Source organism: Pseudopipra pipra, chromosome 3, assembly GCF_036250125.1.
Source record: "Pseudopipra pipra isolate bDixPip1 chromosome 3, bDixPip1.hap1, whole genome shotgun sequence".
NCBI classification, from domain to species: domain Eukaryota; kingdom Metazoa; phylum Chordata; class Aves; order Passeriformes; family Pipridae; genus Pseudopipra; species Pseudopipra pipra.
The window spans coordinates 75,836,263-75,842,422 of NC_087551.1; positions in this window are offsets into that span (position 1 = coordinate 75,836,263).

A 6,160-nucleotide genomic window follows, 5' to 3' on the forward strand; every position below is an offset into this window, starting at 1 on the left:
AAACAAAGACAAGTGCTGCAGCTTCTCCTTTTGTGTTTTGGTGCCATATCGGTGAAGCCAGCTATGCAAACACAGCACTGGGAGGGTTTTATGACGGCAGTTGAATGGGAAGAGTAGCTTGGTGTTTCTTTTTTATGGGTTTTGGCTCCATGATATTTGGCTCAGTGCTGCTGGCCATTGCCATTGTGTTTGGATTCTATGTCAGCAGCAGCTAATTGTTCCAATAATGTTTATCATAGGGATCCACCAGGGAGCTGTATATGTGGAGATAAGCTACAGGGCAATGATACTCACTATCTTACTGATCTCTATACACAATGCTTTTGCTTCCTGCCAAAAAGCTCTTTAGGTTTCCAGTTTAAAAAAGAAAGTGGGAAAAAAAAAAAGAGAAAAAAATAACAGCTTAATCATTGTGCCAACAATAGTGTCTAAGGGGATGTAATCAGGTTCCTCTGATAATCTTAGCAACACATGAAAATCATGCGCAAAAGCCATAATTGAAGCAGTTGGTTCTTTCTACCACCTGCTGTTGAAGTCACAGGTTAATCTAAATGAGGTCCCCTTCCTATGAAGTAGGATGCAGGACACTTTTTAAACCATGAAAACATCTTATGCAGGCTTTGCAAAATAATAAAGAAACAGTTCATTAAATGAAAAGTATTATGTATCCAGTGCTTGCTCAACATTTCATGCTGCTATCAGGTGCCATATCCAAGTGGAAAGGCCATTCTAATGTTTAAACCCCAATGCACACTTCAGTTTGCATGTGGAAGTAGGCAAAAGGAGTTTGTCAGGCAGATGTCCCCAAATAATTAGACATTAGGGAGACAATGTAACAGGTAGTAAGAAAGTGACTGGTTTTTAAGGCTTGGTTTTGACCCTCAGGAATAATACAGAAATAAATGTCTAAGGGCACAATGACATCTTTTATGTATATACCAGTAGATAATTTGCATTCTTAATTCTCTTACAAGTTCTTCACATTACTTTAAGGACTACAAAATAAACAGTTGAAGATCTGAGCTCTGGGCTGGTCAATTTACAATGTTTTCCTACTGGTTTTTGAACCCAAATATGGGACAAAAGCAATAAAATAAAAATGTCGTTGTGGGTAAGAATCACTATAATGACAAACACTCTTTGTACCTTTTACAGTAATAAATGATTTATAATTAAAGGCTCAATGCTGTGGCTGTATTACCAGCTAACTATTATTCTTACTGGCCCTGTGAAGTTGCCCCAAGATCTCTGCCACACACATTATTAATCTGCTTAAATATTAGGTGCATAAACTCAGCAGAGTTAATAAAATGCTATAGCTTCATCTCCAAAGTACAGAAATCCCTCCCTTATGGAAAAGTCCTGAAGGATTTAATAAGGATACCAGTAGTTATTTCCTATAGAAATTACTCTGAAATAATTTACATAATTTGAGAAAATGATATACTTCCTACAGGCTTTTGAAGCATCCTAAGGGATTCTGTAGAAAAGATAGCAGACTTTCTGAAATTCTATTGGATATTATAATATTCTACTATATTCTAGAGAAATCTTCCATGAGTCTTCTCTGAAATTAAACTGATCCTGTTCCTGAAAACAGCAAATTTTTTTAATATTTTCTTCCTTTTTTTTCTTGTCATACACAGTGACTACATCAGAATTATCAAGTAAAACTGCACACTGGGAGTCAATCTGTAGACTCAAACACTGGGGGCTAAGGATCCAGCATTGACATTATACACATTTTTGGGTGGTGGCTATAATGGGCTAGTTTTAGTGTGGTTCCGTGGACCAGCTGCAGTGGACTAGGTGTGCTCCTAGAAAATGCCTTTTGATTTAGTTTCACATAAAATTGCAGTATGTGGGGATGTTTCTCTTCAAAGAGCCCACTCCTCAAAAAGTAGACATACCAGCATACCAGTGTCTTCTGTGTATCATATAAACCATACATCATTTGTTTCGGTGAGAAAAGTCAAAGCCATAATATGACACACTAGAAATATTTCAAAGAGAAAGTAAGAAATGAGTCTTGAAATGCAACTAGCATCTACCACAATGACTGAATACATAACAAAGTAATACAGCAACAAAGTTCAGAGAAATGTAGTTAAAAATGGAAATCCCCATCCATAAAACCCACACAATATTTCTATAATTATTCATTAGTGAACAAAATGAACGAATCATTCACCTGTATTCGTTGGCTCTTTCAGGGCTATTCTGACACAGAAAATACAGCTAGGAAAAATATGACTGTATTAGTGATAGAAGATTTAAAAAACACAACAGAACAAATAAACAAACAAAACAACAACAACAAAGAACAAAACCAAAAAGACACCAAATCAACAACTTCAAAGTAAAGTTTTAAGTGTTTTTCAAGATTCCAAGATTCACCAAGTTTGTTAGAAACTTTAGCACGTCTCACCTTTCCGTGCATTAGAAGAAAAGCTAAGTATATACTTAGAGATTCTGCAACCATCAAAAATAATATTAAGTAAAAGCAGAATGTAGCACAGATTGGCAGTTAATAAGGAATATGAAGATGACTGGAGTTGTGCAGCCTATATGGACTTCTAAGATCCCCTCGCTGCATAGCCCAAGTGATTTATTTGGTTTTCATCTTGTTTTTTGTTTTAGAAATAAAGGTCTGATTCTGCCATCATTAGTCACAACGAGTAGTACCTGACTCTGCAAGTAATCCCTTTTGATTTCAGTATTAATTCTTGTTAAATGCTTGTTCATACAGGAGAAAAGGTGCCACTAAGGAGAAGTTAGGAGGATTCATGTACTATTTCATCTTATTGGCACCTGTTTTTTTCCCCCTCCCTGTTATTGTGTGTGCATTCAACCATGTCTCTATTTCAATTCTCTTTTTTTTCTCCCCAGCCCTTTTCAGATCTTACCTATGCCTTCCTGTCCCTTCCTCCCTTTCAGTCCCCTGTGAATCTCAAACTCCATCACATCTCCAACTGTCAGCAAAGAGACAAGCCAGAATGGGTCCAAGTCCACCATGTTTTTTGTTACCTGTTTCCAAACTGCACAAAATGTTGCTGGACCTCTGTTTATACTTGCCAAGTTCTAGGTATCCCCCATCCCTACTTGAAAGGGGCTGTGAAGGACAAAAGTACGTGTAGAAGTTTCAGAGATTCACTAAAGTAGCATTCCCAAATCTACCCTCCGTCTGTATGGAGGAGCAAGATGTTACTCATTACCCACTCTGCCTTCCTGTATCAATGCAGGGTAAACTCCTGTGACCTTACTTTCTTAACACATATAGGAATATGCAAATTTCGAATAAACACAAATGCAACCTTCTAAAACAAAATGCTCATTCATGTTCCCTCAGGGAATGGTGAAAGAACACACTGTCTTTGACGGCTAAGTCAAGTTACAGCAATACAGGAATGGGTATATGATAATCTTATTCTCTCTCTTTTACTGTTCCATTAGAAGCAAGTAGAGATTACATCCACTGTATTATGTTTAGAGGAAAGAAAATACTGAAAAAGGGGGAAAAAATTACCAGAAAGACCCATCCTATTTCAACTGCACTGAGAAAGTTGTATACAATGTATTTCAGAAAGCTTTCCTCTACGACCTCACCATTTTATCCTGTGCTATGCACAGGTTTCTAAGAGAACCAGCAACTAGGTTTGGATGTGCAACTCAGATTCCAGCTCATCTATATTCTTGGCTGTTGAGTTACCTTTTTAAATATCTACAACCATTAGGAGTAATTCAAAATATATTGACATCTCCTATTTCTCATACTTGGCCTGAGTTCATTCTTCTCCTTTGGGAGATGAATGTTTCAAGCTTCACTTTTCCATTTCACTGCTCTAGTGGCTCACTACAACATTTGCAGAGCCAGGATGGTGGATTTGTAGCTTCTGAATGAACTATAGTTGCTTATATCATCTTCAGAATATCAATCTTTAGGACTTCTCCTATTTACTAGTTTATTCCTAAAATAAACTTTGCTTTTAAACACCAGACGGCATTTCCACAGCAAGATGGCTCAGGGTACTAACAACGTTTATCCCATGCTCTCAGAGAAATTTCTAGTTAGATTCTACCTAAAATAGGTTATTGATTCTATTCAATACATGTTTTTAACTTTCTCCTGTTTAACACTTTACTGTAATATGGCATCTAAATACTAAGAAACTTCTAAATGCCAGATACACATAATATTTATTTAAAAAAAATGAAATGTGTCCTTACCTATGGACAAAATGAATGAAATACATCCTCAATTTAGAATAAATGAGAAAAAGTCATGTGTAACCCCAATGCAAATTATTTTTATAAGAGGAAAAGAAAACACAAAAAAAGCTAGCGAGCATTTATTTTAGATTCTAGAAGTGTTTCTGAAGGAACAAATGGTAGATGTTTAAAACAAGTCATTTGTGAGTAGACAGAAAAATGCATTTTTAAGGAGTTTTTAAAGTGATCAATTAATGTTATAGGAAAGAGGAGATGTTGCCCCCCTCTACTCTGTAAAACAAAGAACCCCACAATCCACTGAAGCACAATATAGCAGTAATTGTAGAGGAAAAACAGGAGAGGCAGCCTTAAAAACAGTCCAAACAGTGCCTGAAAAATTTGTGCAAAATATTTTTAAAGACGTTAAAGAGTCCTTATGTATACCTGTTTAAGAACTGGGTGTATCCCATTCTAATTTCTGCACTGTTACGGCATTTGCCAGCTAAGCTCTGATGCCGATGTTGTTATTGTTAAAATGGCAACATGCAGAGCTATAGGAACTATTGCAAATAAATATTTATCTGTCAAGCAGTATTCTGCGGTGAAGCATATTTCATTTAAGAAATGCATGTAAGAAAATTCTTACTCATCCTAACAGCACTGAATTACTAAGATACAGGAATATTTTCTGATTTCTCGGAGTGTGTATCTACCTCCCGAATTACACCTAGGAATTACATCACAGAAAATATTAGACTTCCATGAATCACAGAACTTCCTTTGATAAACAAAACAAAGAGCAAAGTGAGAAAATAATAAATACTGGGAAAGGTCCAATAAAGAGTAACAACTTGATGTCTATTGCAGGTGAGCATCATGTATGTAAAATCGCTTTAAAGTTGCCACAGACTTTCAGGTGCAGGTCTAAGCAGGACTCGGCCTCTTACCTTCTCTAATTTATTTCACCTACAAATGATTCTCCAGGTTGTTTACTCTAGATAGGTGTTGTCTTAATGCTAGGACAGGCTGAGGTGTAAATAATACATCAATCACCTTTATATTAGAACGTTCTTCTCCAAACAAGAGAAGCCAGAGGACAGTCTGTAGTCATGACCAGATTGCATCTCATGCTATGCATGCACTCTGTTCAGTTTAAGTTAGGTGACTTATATCCATGGGTCCTTCCCATAGGGAAGTGAAAAAAGGAGCTGCTACTTGGATCTTTAAAAACTTGCAGAAAATGCAAATGTCTACATTAGCTCCTGTTTGTAGTCATCTGGAAGAAATGGGAGCCATAAAATAATTCCATAGAAATTCAGTAGAATGTCTAAATCGAATCAGAAAAAAAATGTAAAAATTGCAGGATTTCACTAATTTCAGCTGCTCCATTTTCACAAAATCATGCTAGCAGAGAAGAAGAGAGATATGAATTAATTTCTTCAGTATAAGCAATTCCTATTAATTTCTGTGAAAGCTGCATGAATCAAGGGTAATAGACCACCATTAAGATATATGTAACTGAAAGGCTGTTGACTTTCAGAAATCAGTTAAACTAGGCTAGCTGAAAGACAAGTTAATATATTTTTAATTAGATCTCCATTTGCTCAAGATAAAGATTGCGATCTCAGTGTGAAATGTATCTCAAAATATCGAGCCAAACGTGGTCTGAGAAAAGCTATTTCTTAATGTGCTAAACATCTGCACTTGGACTAAGGGGTCTGACTAAATAAGAAATCCTTGCAAGACTGATTACCTTGATGGTATGATATCTGGGCACTGTGTGCCTATTTAGATCTATGTGATGTCTAGTGTGAAAATAACATACACAGTAATAACTATAAATAGTCTAAAATTACCTTGCAAATAGAATTGCTTGGTATTGGTTAAGAGAGAAATCCTTCGACTGGTAAATAACTTTAAACATTAACTAAATTAACTACACCATTAAATT